The 16,339-nt window shown below is 46.9% G+C and overlaps 4 non-coding genes and 1 pseudogene across 4 annotated transcripts; all 5 read left to right on the forward strand.

The window, feature by feature from the left end:
- The window catches only part of LOC143934961 (uncharacterized), a 98,524-nt pseudogene extending 97,020 nt beyond the window's left edge, over positions 1 to 1,504 (forward strand).
- LOC143937575 (U6 spliceosomal RNA) lies at positions 98 to 204 on the forward strand. Its single transcript, XR_013263673.1, has one exon. It is a non-coding gene; the product is annotated as a U6 spliceosomal RNA (small nuclear RNA).
- Positions 1,505 to 3,686: 2,182 nt separating the features above from the next.
- Positions 3,687 to 3,798, forward strand: LOC143937583 (U6 spliceosomal RNA). The gene has a single exon (XR_013263679.1). It is a non-coding gene; the product is annotated as a U6 spliceosomal RNA (small nuclear RNA).
- Positions 3,799 to 6,062: 2,264 nt separating this feature from the next.
- On the forward strand, positions 6,063 to 6,169 carry LOC143937576 (U6 spliceosomal RNA). The gene has a single exon (XR_013263674.1). It is a non-coding gene; the product is annotated as a U6 spliceosomal RNA (small nuclear RNA).
- Positions 6,170 to 8,563: 2,394 nt separating this feature from the next.
- On the forward strand, positions 8,564 to 8,670 carry LOC143937578 (U6 spliceosomal RNA). The gene has a single exon (XR_013263675.1). It is a non-coding gene; the product is annotated as a U6 spliceosomal RNA (small nuclear RNA).
- Positions 8,671 to 16,339: the final 7,669 nt, after the last annotated feature.

Raw genomic sequence — 16,339 nt, forward strand, 5'->3', positions numbered from 1 at the left:
ATTACCACCCCCCCCATACATTATTACCAGGCTCACCATGACCTGATATTTCTGGCTCTGGTTGTCCTTATATACCTCTGAGGGTCTCCATTGGATTGTCCTCGCTTCGGCAGGACATATACTAAAATTGGAACGATACAGAGAAGATTAGCATGGCCCCTGCGCAAGGATGACACGCAAATTCGTGAAGCGTTCCATATTTTCTCCCCCCCCCCTATGGTTTCAGCCTAAAGTCCAAGGGGGTGTATGTGGCGCGGGCTTTTTTTTTTTGGCTGGGCTGTGTTGTTGTGTGGTAGGGAGTAAGCTCACTTGTTGGTTGCCTGGCTACCAGTGCCTATCAATGCTGACCACTAAACTCACCTACCTGACACACACTGACCTTTACACGGACCTACCTACCTGACATGCATGCAGGGCCGATCCTAGGGTCACAGACGCCTGGGTGCAGAAATATTTCTGCAGAAGGTACTGGGAGATGGTGAGGACGAGTGGTCCTGAATCCCCTTTCCGTAAGTTCGCTGCGAACTGCCCCATAACACGGGACGAAAAGAGGGTGATGGTGGCCAGGAAGAACCCCCATACCCCAGGTAAGGACATAGCCACCTACCTCCAGAGGTTCTGCACCGTGGTGAAGGACCCTGTCCAAATCCTTGATGCCAACGGCTTATGGATAGGTAAGTGGTCTGTACTCTGCAAGTTCAGGAATTACCCTTCAGGGGACATCCTGCACCAGCACCTGGACATCTACCCCGGCATACCCTACACCTGTAACAGGTGTAGCCACACCGGACATATGGGTAAGGATTGCACAGAGCTTGCTTGCAGGTTCTGTAGGGTCACAGGCCATGAGACCAAGGATTGTCCAAGGTCCAAAGCCTGCAACCTCTGCGGAGCGGCCGAGCATGTGTTTAAACACTGCCCCCAGAGGACCCGGTCATATGCTGGAGCCCTGATCCAGGGCAAGCTATCCACCAGCACCGGGAAGAAGCAGCCGGAAAAAGCAAAGGAACCCTCGGAAGGCCACTGGTAAGCCCACTCCCACCACCCCTACCCCAGCCCCTTCCCAGGCCCCCGCCCAGACCCCTTCCCCTGCCCGGCCACAGCCCCTGCCCCAACCCCTGCCTCCAGCACACCCCCACCCACCACCTCTGTGCTGGAGGAGACCCTCCCCACCCCTCCCCCACCCACCCCGGACCTGTCCTCCCTGGAGGACTTCCCCGCTCTCCCTTCCACCCCCACCAGTGGACCAACAGGAAGCCGGAAATGGAAGCCAAGGAGTCCAAGAGCAGAAGAACCCGCCACCTCCACTAAAAGGCCCAATGGGGACCAGCGCGACAGCGATGGACCAGAGCCAATAGTGGAGGACCTCGAGTCGGCGGGGGAGGAGGATGAGGATGAGGGGGGAGAGGAGGAGATCATGGCCGACCCTGAGCCTGACCTCAACATCAACCAAAAGATGATGGAGGCTGTCCTGGAGGAGCTCAGTCTGACCGAGAACACATGACAGGCAGAGGAAGCAACGGAAGACCCCCCTCCGGGGAGGCAAGTTCGGTCCCTTGCTGACTAGACCTCATACCCTTTTTCCTTATGGCAGAGATCTCAATCTTTTCCATTAATGTGAGGAGTATCAAGGAGACATCTAGAAGGCAAGCGGCACTGACATTTCTTTCTACTCAGCAGAGTGATGTCTACATGCTCCAGGAGTGCCTTCTTCCCCCTCTGAGGAGGTACACACATCTGACCTCCCAGTGGACCCTTGGTCCCTCCTACTGGTCCGGGGGTGGCGATTGTAAGTCTGCAATGTAGAACCCCCACACCTATGTTCTCCAATGTAGACCTCCCAGCACCTCTGTTCTCCATTGTAGACACCCTCACACCTATGTTCTCCAATGTAGACACCCCCACGCCTATGTTCTCCAATGTAGACCCCCAGCACCTCTGTTCTCCAATGTAGACCCCACACCTCTGTTCTCCACTGTATCCCCCCCCCCTAGCATCTCTGTTCTCCATTGAACCCCCTTGCACCTCTGCTCTTTACTGTATGCCTTCCGCACCTCTGTTTGCCACTGTATCCCCCTACACCTCTGTTCTCCAATGTATCCCCCCAGCACCTCTGTTCTCCACTGTAGACCCCCACACCTCTGTTCTCCAATGTAGACCCCACCACACCTCTGTTTTCCAATGTAGACCCCCCACACCTCTGTTCTCTGATGTGGACCCCCCCCACACCTATGTTCTCCAATGTAGTTCCCCCCCCCCAGCACCTCTGTCCTCCACTGTATCCCCCCAGTACCTCTGTTCTCCAATGTAGACCCCCCACACCTCTGTTCTCCAATGTAGACCCCCCACACCTCTGTTCTCCAATGTAGAGCCCCCAGCACCTTTGTTTTCCAATGTAGACCCCCCCACCTCTGTTCTCAAATGTAGAGCCCCCAGCACCTTTGTTTTCCAATGTAGACCCCCCCACACCTATGTTCTCCAATGTAGACCCCCCAGCACCTCTGTTCTCCAATGTAGACCCCCCACAGCTGTTCTCCAATGTAGACCCCCAGCACCTCTGTTCTCCAATATAGACCCCCCCAGCACCTCTGTTCTCTACTGTATCCCCCCAGCACCTCTGTTCTCCACTGTAGACCCCCCATACCTCTGTTCCCCACTGTATCCCCCACCTTTTGTCCCCACTGTAAACCCCCCCCCCCACAACACACAAATCAGTTGCTCTCTATACCCCCTTGCACATCCGTTCTCCCCCCCCCCCCCTGCACATCAGTTCCTCTCTGCAGGCTGGGGACAGAAAGCAGCAGAAAGCAGGAGGACAGATTAGTTAGTGAAGCTTTTCACTCTTGTTATCTTGTTGTGTACTGTTGCCATGGCTATACTAAAAAAAATAAAAAAAAATAATGTAGATACATATTGCGGTTAGATTGGCGGTGCAGTTGTACTTTTTCGGCAAGCGCTTTCTTTTTGTGGTATTTAATCACCACGGGGGGGGGGGGGGGGTTAATTTTTTTGCCAAATCAAAAGGACCAACATTTGGGGGGAAAAAAAAAATGGAAATAAATAAAGTATCACAGACAGTGCTAATTGTTTTTGTACAGAGAATATGAATACAAATACTCTCATGATAGGGAGGCTGCAATAATGACTTGCTTAAAAAAAAAAAAATTAAATGGGTTTAAAATATTATTAAAAAACGAATGGAATAAAATATATCTTTAATTTCTTAAAAAGCCTCCAATAAACAGTTTATATTTAAAAAAAAAAAAAATATATATATATAGATATATACATATATATATATATATATATATATATATATATATATACATATATATATATATACATATATATATAATCTTTTTTAATTACAAAAGAAAAAAAAAAGACACCTAGCAGAGGATGGTTTCGATCCATCGACCTCTGGGTTATGGGCCCAGCACGCTTCCGCTGCGCCACTCTGCTACTTAGTCACTAAAGGCACTTTTTGGTTTCTATGTAACTCATTTATGTGTAAGTTGTAGCCATTCAATGACGGCTGGTGGGCGGGTTCTGCACTCCGCCAATGCTTGGCGGCAGAGCAGCTCATTTGCATACGTTGCTTTGCTTCAAAATATGCTTTATGCCGTTTATTTCCTTTAGTTCATTATTTGGAGGCTTTATATACAGATCAGGGTCATCGTTGGACTGTCTTTGGCCCATATTGGCAGGACATAAACTAAAATTGGAACGATACAGATAAGATTAGCAAGGCCCCTGCGCAAGGATGACACGCAAATTCGTGAAGCGTTCCATATTTTCTTGCACCAAATAATAATAATATGTGCTCAATTCTGATTTTTTTTCCCTCTTATTATGAACTATTAAAAAAAAAAAAAATTAATAAAATAAAATGTATATATATATATACCCCTGCACAAGGATGACACGTATAATCGCGAGGCGTTCCATATTTTCTCTGGCCATACACTAGTAGGTTTTTTCATATGAATGTTCGTACAAACATTCTCAGTACGTTCGATGACCAATGTTGTTAAACATTTCCTTTTCTTTTAGCATTTGATTTTCTAAATTGAAAAATGTGAAACTAAATTCTAATGGTGTATGACCGGTTTTTGGTTTCACGCACGCGGCCGTATGTGTAACGCACCACACGGCAGAATGCGCCATATCTGTGTTTGGAGCATACACCCAAAATGGCGCACAGCCTCATCTATTTCATCTCATTGGGCGCTGAGTCCCTGCAGAGTGACTACACAGGCTCTGTGCATGAAGCCTTAAAAGTCGCATTGGAGGTTCCCATTACATCAGAAGTCCTCCCATCACATAAGAGTCCCCTCCCCCCTCATTACATCGGAGGCACTCTCATGACATCAGAAGTCCTCCCATCACATAAGAGTCCCCTCCCCCCTCATTACATCGGAGGCACTCTCATGACATCAGAAGTCCTCCCATCACATAAGAGTCCCCTCCCCCCTCATTACATCGGAGGCACTCTCATGACATCAGAAGTCCTCCCATCACATAAGAGTCCCCTCCCCCCTCATTACATCGGAGGCACTCTCATGACATCAGAAGTCCTCCCATCACATAAGAGTCCCCTCCCCCCTCATTACATCGGAGGCACTCTCATGACATCAGAGGTTCTCCCAAGAAATCAGAAGTCCACCCCCCCCCATCACATTAGCGGGTCCTCAATCAAATCAGAGGTCATCCCATCCTATCACATCAGAGGTCCCTCATCAGATCAGAGGTCCTCCCTTTGCATCAGAGGTCCTACCATCACATGAGATGTCCTCCTATCAAATCAGAGATCCCTCCAAAACATCAGTTGTCCTCCCATCTCATCAGAGGTCCCCCCCATCACATCAGAGGTCCCCCCATCACATCAGAGCCCCCCATCACATCAGAGGTCCCCCCATCACATCAGAGGTCCCCCCATCACATCAGAGCCCCCCATCACATCAGAGGTCCCCCCCATCACATCAGAGCCCCCCATCACATCAGAGCCCCCCATCACATCAGAGGTCCTCCCATCACATGTCTCTATATCATATCAGAGGTCCCCCATCTCATAAAGATGTCCTTCCATCACATCAGAGGTCCCCTTATCCCATCCGAGGGATCCCAATCACATCAGTGCTCCCCCCCCCCCCCCCATCTATCAGTGGTACTCCCATCACGTTATAGTTTCCACCATCACATCAGAGGTTCTCCCATTGCATCAGAGCTCCTACCATCACATCAGCTGTCCTCCTATCAAATCAGAGATCCCCCCAAAACATCAGAGGTCCCTCCACCACATCAGAGGTCCCTCCATCATATGTCTCTATATCACATAAGATGTCCTCCCATCTCATCAAAGGTCCCCCCTCACATCAGTGCGCCCCCCCCCCCCCCAGTGGTACTTCCATCACGTTGGAGGTTCCACTATCACATTAGAGGTCCCTCCATCATGTCAAAGTTCCCCCATCAGATCAGATGACTCCCCCCCCATCAGAGGTCCTCCATTATATTAGAGGTCCCCACATGTCAAATGTTTTATTAACCATGTGTGCAAAAAACACGCAAACTTCAAAAACGTGTCTAGTAGTGAAAGGGTTAGAAGGAGCCTCGCAGAATAAACAACATTTTACTACTGAAGAGAAAGCAGCTAAAGATGATCGACACCGACTCTAATTCTATGCATTTTGTCCTCCTCCCATCCCCCGCAACAGCTTCTAATACACTGACACTACAATGTAATCTGCTACAATGTAATTAGATACAGTCTAAGGATGGCCCCTCCCTCCTCCCACAATCCTCTGTGATGGCTGCTGTGCTCATTTGCATGTGCTGCTTGTATCTGATCTGTAGATGATTGGTTATTGATCTGTGTATGGAACATCGGAATGTGTTGTAAAGAGAAGCTGATCTGATCATATTAATTTCCTCAAATCACTACCGATACATTGATCTGTAAATCTTTATTACCACCCCCCCCATACATTATTACCAGGCTCACCAAGACCTGACATTTCTGGCTCTGGTGGTCCTTATATACCTCTGAGGGTCACCATTGGATTGTCCTCGCTTCGGCAGGACATATACTAAAATTGGAACGATACAGAGAAGATTAGCATGGCCCCTGCGCAAGGATGACACGCAAATTCGTGAAGCGTTCCATATTTTCTTGCACCAAATAATAATAATAATATGTGATCAATTAGGATTTTTTTCCCTCTTATTATGAACTACTAAAAAAATAAAAAATTATATATAGAGGTTTCATGCATGCGGACGTACAGAGCGCAGAACCTGCCTAGTCGCCCATTGAGATTAGACAATGCCACACTATGCGGTTATGCGCCAGGAGTTGTGTAAAGCACGACACGCTGAATGCGCACTCTGTTTGTAGCATACGCCCAAAATGGCGTACATCCTCATCTATTTCATCTCATTGTGCATCAGAGGTCCCCCCATCACATCAGAGGTCCTCTCATCACATCAGAGCCCCCCCATTACATCAGAACCCCCATCACATCAGAGGTCCCCCCATCACATCAGAGGTCCCCCCATCACATCAGAGGTCCCCCCCGTCACAGATCCTTCCATCACATAAGAGCCCCCCCATCACATCAGAGGTCCTCTCATCACATCAGAGGTCCCCCCATCACATCAGAGGTCCCCCCATCACATCAGAGGTCCTCTCATCACATCAGAGCCCCCCCATTACATCAGAACCCCCATCACATCAGTGGTCCCCCCCATCACATCAGAGGTCCCCCCATCACATCAGAGGTCCCCCCATCACATTATAGCAATTAAATGAAAAAAAAAAATACATTATTAATATAATATATATGCAATTTTTTAAATTCCTTTTACTGCCACCACTTTATGTCACATGTCATATTATTTTATCCATGTGTGCAAAAAAACAAACAAACAAGTTCAAAACGGGTCTGGTAGTGATAGGATTAAAAGGGAGCCTCGCAGAAAAAACATTTTACTATTAAAGAGGGAGTCCACCTAAGAAAAAATATTAAAAGCCAGCAACTACAAATACTGCAGCTGCTGACTTTTAATATACAGACACTTACCTGTCCCAGGGTCCAACGATGCCGAAGCCGATCAGCTCTTGGCCGCCGCCATCCTCTGTGCGGGAATCAGGAAGTGAAGCGTCGCGGCTTCACTTCCCGGTTCCCTACTGCGCATGTGCAAGTCGCACTGCGCATCCTGACTGGTCCCCGCTATCTTCTGGGACCCGTGCATGTCCCAGCAGACAGCACGGGGGTGGGGCGGGAAGAGGCGTAGACTCCCATGGGAATCTATGCCCTGAAGTGGGTGCAAATCCCTGTCTTAGACAGGTATCTGCACCCCCCTGAATGGTGCCAAATGTGACACCGGAGGGAGGGGGGTCCGAAAAGCAGAAGTTACATTTTTGTGTGGACCTCCGCTTTAAACAATCACCCGCGCTATGTGTAAGATCGGGATAAAACTTTCCGCTGCTGTGCGTGAAAAAAAAAAAAGTCAAACATATGGAACAAAATGGTGTATAAATATATAGACCACTATATAGACCACAGCGCAAACAAACCCAAATAAAGTAGATTAGAGGGCTAGGAATGTGCGTAAATCATGTAGGCGGAAGAAACTGTAAAAAAATATGAGTTATGAGCAAGCATGTGGCCAGTGAAAGTTCAAATAAATGTGCAAAATTGCATTAATAAAGTTCCAATTGCAAAACCTCGTTCACAATCTCTGTGCTGCCAATTCCCAAAGTGCTGCAAGAAAGTAACTATCCACATAAATGGTAACGTGCCCCACCGCTCCATCCCTCCATCCCTATCCCCATCCCCCATCCCTCCATCCCTATCCCTCATCCCCAAAGTGGTTGAACTCACCAGATCCTCTGCATGATTTATTCACATTACTAGCAGTCTGATCTACTTTATTTTGGTTTGCGCTGTGGTATATACACCGTGTTTCCCCCCAAAAATAAGCCCAGGTCTTATTTTTCATTTTGGACACACTAGGGCTTATTTTGGGGGAAACACAGTCATTATATACAATTTTTTCCAAACATTTTACTATTGAAGAGAAATCAGTTAAAGATGATCACCACCGACTCTAATTGGTCTCCATGTTTGTCCTCCTCCCATCCCCCGCAACATCTTCTAATATACTGACACTACAATGTGATCAAATACAATATAATCAAATACAATTTAATCAGATACAATATAATAAGCTACAATGTAATTATATACAATGTAATTAGATACATAGTCTAAGAATGGCCCCTCCCTCCTCCCACAATCCTCTGTGGCTGCTGTGTTCATTTGCATGTGCTGCTTGTATCTGATCTGTAGATGATTGGTTATTGATCTGTGTATGGAACATCGGAATGTGTTGTAAGGAGAAGCTGATCTGATCATATTCATTTCCTCAAATCGCCACCGATACATTGATCCCTAAATCCTTATTATCCCCCCTCCCCCCATACATTATTACCAGGCTCCCCATGACCTGACATTTCTGGCTCTAGTTGTCCTTATATACCTCTGAGGGTCACCATTGGATTGTCCTCGCTTCGGCAGGACATATACTAAAATTGGAACGATACAGAGAAGATTAGCATGGCCCCTGCGCAAGGATGACACGCAAATTCGTGAAGCGTTCCATATTTTCTTGCGCCGCATTCAAAAGCATGCCTAGGCTTAACCGCTTGCCCTCCGAAAGATTTACCCCCCCCCCCCCTTCCACACCAGGCCATTTTTTTTTTGCTATTCAGAGTTGCGTTACTTTAACCCCTTCCCGCCGAGCGTACGCAGATGTGTGTACTCAGCTTCCGGGGGGGGGTATACCGGGATGATGCCCGCACCTTGAGGCATCATCCCGGTACCGTTCTTTTCAGCAGGCGATTGGCTATCCAGGCATAACAACCGATGCGGCTAAAAGGGGAGCACCGATTCAAGTTGCGCTGCCTCCGGCTGCTGGGGAGGAACTGGAACGAAGCCGTAAGCGGCGTCATTCCAGTCTCCTCATAGTAAACACGGAAGCGACGTCATGACGTCACTTCCCGTTTACTCAGCTGCCAATGGCGCCGGTTTTAAAAAGATATACGGTATTCAGAATCGCCCGTTTTCGGCGATCTGAATACATTGAAGTGTAAAGGAGGGGTGGGGGTTCTTTTAGACCCCCCGATCCCTCCATAAAGAGTACCTGTCACCACCTATTACTGTCACAAGCGATGTTTACATTCCTTGTGACAGCAATAAAAGTGATCAATTTTTTTTTTTTTTAAAACAATTTAGTCATTTTAAAATAAATAAAAAAATTTAAAAAAATTTTTTAAAGCGCCCACCGTCCCCGCGAGCTCGCGAAGCAAAGAAAACGCATACGGAAGTCGCGCCCGCGTATGTAAACGGTGTTCAAATCACACATGTGAGGTATCGCCGCGATCGTCAGAGCGAGAGCAATAATTCTAGCACTAGACCTCCTCTGCAACGCTAACCTGGTAACCGTAAAACTTTTTTTAAAGCGTCGCCTATTGAGATTTTTAGGTACCGTACTTTGTCGTGAATCCACGAGTGCGTGCGATTATAAAGTGTGACATGTTTGGTATCTATTTACTCGGCGTAACATTATCTTTCACATTATGTAAAAAAATTGGGCTAATTTTACTGTTTTTTTTGTTTTTTTTTTAATTCATGAAAGTGTCCCTTTTCCCAAAAAGTTGCGTTTAAAAACACCTCTGCGCAAATACCGTGTGACATAAAATATTGCAATTTTCTCTAGAGTCTCTGCTAAACAATATATATATAATAAAAAAAGAATATATTTTATATTGGGACTTTAAATGAAGCATAGCTGCAAAGTGGGTATGCAAGGACATGTCTGAAATTGATTGGTTTAGTTATAAGCTTCAGAAAGTTTGAATTAATAACATCATAAACAGTAAGTATCAATAGGAATTTCCCCACATGGTCACTCTGGGATTACAGTGCTATAGAGCTCGTCACCCTCGATTAACTGTGGTGCCTTGTGGTCTTTGAGATTTCTGCCTCAGCTCCGGAGAAGACTTGTCCTCATAGCGTCCTTATTTGCTAATGGTCTTGTCTTATGAAGTTACATTCTTATTGTAGGTAAGAGTGTTTGGGGGAGCTGAGTTTCTCCCCCCCCCTCTGTTCCTCTGCCCTTTTGTGCTTCTCCTGTTTGATCCTCATGCGTTTATTTATCTCTTTGTAGATAATTTTAACCCCCGGAATTGCTCCTGATGAGTGGATGAATTCCACGAAACGCGTAGAGCGCTTTTATGCTACCATCTGCAAGCATCTGTCTGAAATTTCCCCTCCCCTTACTTTATCTACAATGTCATATGCTTCAATTAATGGAAGACTATTCCTGTTCTTTTTACAATAACGGATTTCATCAAGATGTTGATTACTATTGTAAATTATGTTGCAATATGCGCTTGTTTATATATCTATATGTAAATATAACCTATTGATACTTACTGTTTATGATGTTATTAATTCAAACTTTCTGAAGCTTATAACTAAACCAATCAATTTCAGACATGTCCTTGCATACCCACTTTGCAGCTATGCTTCATTTAAAGTCCCAATATAAAATATATTCTTTTTTTATTGAACCAGGGATGGAGGCAGTTGAATTGATATATTCAATGCCTCATTTAAAGTCCCAACCCTTCCCCTCTCCCAATATATATATAATGTTTGGGGGTTCCAAGTAATTTTCTAGCAAAAAAATATGGATTTTAACACCAAATGCCAAAAATAGGCGCAGTCATGAAAGGGTTAACTGACAACTGCGACGCTGCACGCAAATAAACATTTTATATTCCCACGACCTCTTTTAGTGGTATTCAATCACTTCCACGTTTTTTTTTTTGCCACGATTTTGATTAAAAAAAAACAATATCTTTCCTGGGTTCACGCGGGTGTGATGTCAGGCACTGCGTGTGATTCGGGCCGCGCCGCTGTGCAGATGACATGCGATGTCCGTGCGATGTGAATTAGAGATTGAGCTCTGGGGCGCCCCCCCCCCGATCACCGCTCAGGTGCAAATCAGGACCGAATTTTTGCCTGAATTTGCATCTGAATCGGAACTAAAGCGGCATAGAACGCTCTGGCCGCCCCGGGGCTGTGTGAACCGGTTCCATCGAGAGCCGGCCAGGCGGCCACACTCTCCTGTTATACAAATTGTATGTGTGAACCCGGCCTAAAATGCTAAACCCTCTCCAGAGTCGGTGTGAAGGGGGGGGGGGGGGGGTTACACAATCCGCATTTGGATGTGGTTGGGGGGGAGGGGCAACACAGCCAGTAGGTATTTGTATAAAACGCCATTGTTTCAATAGGAGGAGTGAGACTCTGTGGCTTGGAGAGCAGAGGTGGGACCTCTAGCTGGGAAATCTCAGCCACGGTTCTGGGAGAGCGATTGCACAGACGCAGCAATCAGCATTTGGCTGTGGTGGTGGGGGGTGGGAGGGGGGGCACAACCAGTAGGTATTTGTATTACAAAAATACAACATATTATATCCCATGTCCGAACACTGAGCTGTTTATAGTCTCCACTGGGATCACATGTGACAGGGTGACAACCCAGGAACAGAATTGTCAGGCAGGGACAGAGCGGTGTCACCCTCCGACAGGAAGTGCCTAAAAAAAGTCCCTTCATGGCGGGATCAACAGAGATTATTTCATTGAAAATTGGAGATTTTAAAAGATTAATAATGACTTTTAAAATGATGCTAACATGGTACAGAGGATGTGCGATTTCCCTGATTGGATTAGATTACAGTGCCGTGCAAAAGTATTCACCCCCCTTGGCATTTGTCCTGTTTTGTTGTCTCACAATCTGGAATAACACGGATTGTTTGAGGATTTACATCATTTAATTTACAAAAAATGCCCACAACTATGAAGATATTTTTTTTTTATTGTGAATCAAACAATAAATAGGACAAAATAACAGAAAAAGTCAATGTGCACAACTATTCCCCCCCCTAAAGTCAATACTTTGTAGAGCCGCCTATCACAGCTCCAAGTCGCTTTGGATAAGTCTCTCTGAGTCTTCCCACATCTCACCACTGGGATTTTTGCCCCATTCCTCCTCCTTGCCAAACGTCTCCAGATCCTTCAAGTTGGATGGTTTTGTGCTTGTGAACAGCAATCTTTAAGTCTGACCACAGATTTTCTATTGGATTGAGGTCTGGGCTTTGACTAGGCCATTCCAACACATTTACATGTTTCCCCTTAAACCACTCAAGTGTTGCTCTAGCAGTGTGTTTGGGGTCATTGTCCTGCTGGAAGGTGAACCTCCGTCCTAGCCTCAAATCACACACAGAGGGGTGCAGGTTTTCCTCTAGAATATCCCTGTATTTATCACCATCCATCTTTCCCTCAACCCTGACCAGTTTCCCAGTCCTGACTGCTGAAAAACATCCCCACAGCATGATGCTGCCACCACCATGTTTCACAGTGGGGATGGTTTTCTTTGGGTGATGTGATGTGTTGGGTTTGCGCCAAACATAGTGTTTTCTTTGATGGCCAAAAAGTCAAATTTTAGTCTCATCAGAGCAGATCACCTTCCTCCATACATCAGAGCAGATCACCTTCCTCCACACATCAGAGCAGATCACCTTCCTCCATACATCAGAGCAGATCACCTTCCTCCGTACATCAGAGCAGATCACCTTCCTCCACACATCAGAGCAGATCACCTTCCTCCATACATCAGAGCAGATCACCTTCCTCCATACATCAGAGCAGATCACCTTCCTCCATACATCAGACCAGATCACCTTCCTCCATACATCAGAGCAGATCACCTTCCTCCGTACATCAGAGCAGATCACCTTCCTCCATACATCAGAGCAGATCACCTTCCTCCATACATCAGAGCAGATCACCTTCCTCCATACATCAGACCAGATCACCTTCCTCCATACATCAGAGCAGATCACCTTCCTCCATACATCAGAGCAGATCACCTTCCTCCATGCATCAGAGCAGATCACCTTCCTCCATACATCAGAGCAGATCACCTTCCTTCATACATCAGAGCAGATCACCTTCCTTCATACATCAGACCAGATCACCTTCCTCCATACATCAGAGCAGATCACCTTCCTCCATACATCAGAGCAGATCACCTTCCTCCATACATCAGAGCAGATCACCTTCCTCCATACATCAGAGCAGATCACCTTCCTCCATACATCAGAGCAGATCACCTTCCTCCATACATCAGACCAGATCACCTTCCTCCATACATCAGAGCAGATCACCTTCCTCCATACATCAGACCAGATCACCTTCCTCCATACATCAGAGCAGATCACCTTCCTCCATACATCAGAGCAGATCACCTTCCTCCATACATCAGAGCAGATCACCTTCCTCCATACATCAGACCAGATCACCTTCCTCCATACATCAGAGCGGATCACCTTCCTCCATACATCAGAGCGGATCACCTTCCTCCATACATCAGAGCGGATCACCTTCCTCCATACATCAGAGCAGATCACCTTCCTCCATACATCAGAGCGGATCACCTTCCTCCATACATCAGAGCAGATCACCTTCTTCCATACATCAGAGCAGATCACCTTCTTCCATACATCAGAGCAGATCACCTTCCTCCATACATCAGACCAGATCACCTTCCTCCATACATCAGAGCAGATCACCTTCCTCCATACATCAGAGCAGATCACCTTCCTCCATACATCAGACCAGAGCACCTTCCTCCATACATCAGAGCAGATCACCTTCCTCCATACATCAGACCAGATCACCTTCCTCCATACATCAGAGCAGATCACCTTCCTCCATACATCAGACCAGAGCACCTTCCTCCATACATCAGACCAGATCACCTTCCTCCATACATCAGAGCAGATCACCTTCCTCCATACATCAGAGCAGATCACCTTCCTCCATACATCAGACCTGATCACCTTCCTCCATACATCAGAGCGGATCACCTTCCTCCATACATCAGACCAGATCACCTTCCTCCATACATCAGAGCAGATCACCTTCCTCCATACATCAGAGCAGATCACCTTCCTCCATACATCAGACCAGATCACCTTCCTCCATACATCAGAGCAGATCACCTTCCTCCATATATCAGAGCAGATCACCTTCCTCCATACATCAGAGCAGATCACCTTCCTCCATACATCAGAGCAGATCACCTTCCTCCATACATCAGACCAGATCACCTTCCTCCATACATTTTGGGAGTCTCCCAACTCAAGACGTGCCATTTTGTTTTTTGCTGAAAGTAATGTTTTTCTTCTGGCCACTCTGCCATAAAGCCCAACTCTATGGAGCGTACGGCTTATTGCCCTCCTATGTACAGATCCTCCAGTCTCTGCTGTGGAACTCTGCAGCTCCTCCAGGGTTACCTTAGGTCTCTGTGCTCCTCTCTGATTAATGCCCTCCTTGCCCGCTCAGTGAGTTTTGGTGTGCGGCCGTCTCTTGGCAGGTTTGCTGTTGTGCCATGTTCTTTCCATTTGGTTATGATAGATTTGATGGCGCTCCTAGGGACTTGTACTTCTCAACAACATTGTCCCTTACTTGTTTGGAGAGTTCCTTGGTCTTCATGGCGGTGTTTGGTTAGTGGCGCCTCTTGCTTAGGTGTTGCCGCCTCTGGGGCCTTTCACAAAGGTGTGTCTATGTAATGACAGGTCATGTGACACTTAGATTGCACACAGGTGGACATAATTTCACTAATTATGTGACTTCTGAAGATAATTGGTTGCACCAGAGCTTTTTATTAATTTTTTTATTCTTTTTATTTATTTCAGAAAAAGAAAAGTTACATAGAGAGCCTCTGGGCATTCCCCGGCTCGAGGTGTATATAACATAAGGCAAGACATAACATACCTTAACTACTGGCCTAAACTAGTTAAAAAAAACAACAACACAACCCCATAGCTTTCTGCTAATAATATCAGGATAAGTGTAATGCTCAGCAATTTACATAAATATGTGACATACAACAGGTATCACCAAAAAAAAAAAAAAAAGTCTACAACAAAGTGGTGGCCGTAGGCACGTGGTCAGTCAGAATGCACCCCCGGGGGGACAGTCAGAGGAACCACCATCTCATATGTGAAATCTAATCAGACCGGTAGTCCTACAGGGTTTTCTCGTTCTACACTTGTCGTTTCAGACTCTAGTCATATGTTCCAAACCTTTTGAAACTTTAGGGAGAATCCTCTACTAGAGTATGTTTCCTTATATAAGGGTAGTGAAAGGTTGACTAATGATTGCCATGCATTCAAGTAGTGGCGTTGCTAGGGGGTGGCTTTTGGGGCTATAGCCCCGAGTCTCTGCAGGGGTCCCCAAGGGGAGGGGAGGCTCTCTGGGGACTCTGATTTAAGGGAGAGACTCTCTGGGGACCCTGATTTAAGGGAGAGGCTCTCTGGGGACCCTGATTTAAGGGAGAGGCTCTCTGGGGACCCTGATTTAAGGGAGAGGCTTTCTGGAGACCCTGATTTAAGGGAGAGGCTCTCTGGGGACCCTGATTTAAGGGAGAGGCTCTCTGGGGACCCTGATTTAAGGGAGAGGCTCTCTGGGGACCCTGATTTAAGGGAGAGGCTCTTTGGGGACCCTAATGTAAGGGTGGGTCTCTGGGAACCCTGATGTAAGGGGGAGGCTCTCTGGGGGCCCTGATGTAGGGAGGGGGCTCTCTGGGAACCCTAATGTAAGGGGGGCTCTCTGGGAATCCTGATGTAAGTGGGGGACTCTCTGGGGACCCTGATGCAAGGGGAGGCTCTCTGGGAACTCTGATGTAAGTGGGGGACTCTCTGGGGACCCTGATGCAAGGGGAGGCTCTCTGGGAACCCTGATGTAAGTGGTGGAATCTCTGGGGACCCTGATGCAAGGGGAGGCTCTCTGGGAACCCTGATGTAAGTGGGGGGCTCTCTGGGGACCCTGATTCTAAGTGGGAGGCTCTCTGGGGACCCTGATTTAAGGGGGAGGTCTCTATGGATCCTAATGTAGGCGGGACTCTCTGGAAACCCTGATGCAAGGGGGAGGCTCTCTGGGGACCCTTATTTAAAGGGGAAGGCTCTCTGGGGACCCTAATGTAAGGGGGCTCTCTGGGAACCCTGATGCAGGGAGGAGGCTCTCTGGGGAGCCTGATGTAAGGGGGGCTCTCTGGGGATCCTGATGTAAGAGGGGGCTCTCTGGGGACCCTGATGTAAGTGGGGGGCTCTCTGGGGATATATACACACACACACGTATATTACTGTATATACATGTGTATGCCCACCCAAGCATATGACTTTCTTTACTACGCTGCTATGGGCTCT

This window comes from Lithobates pipiens, unplaced genomic scaffold (genome assembly GCF_037356315.1).
Source record: "Lithobates pipiens isolate NorthernLeopardFrog02 unplaced genomic scaffold, aLitPip1_a1.2 Scaffold_28, whole genome shotgun sequence".
In the NCBI taxonomy this organism is placed as follows: Eukaryota; Metazoa; Chordata; class Amphibia; order Anura; family Ranidae; genus Lithobates; species Lithobates pipiens.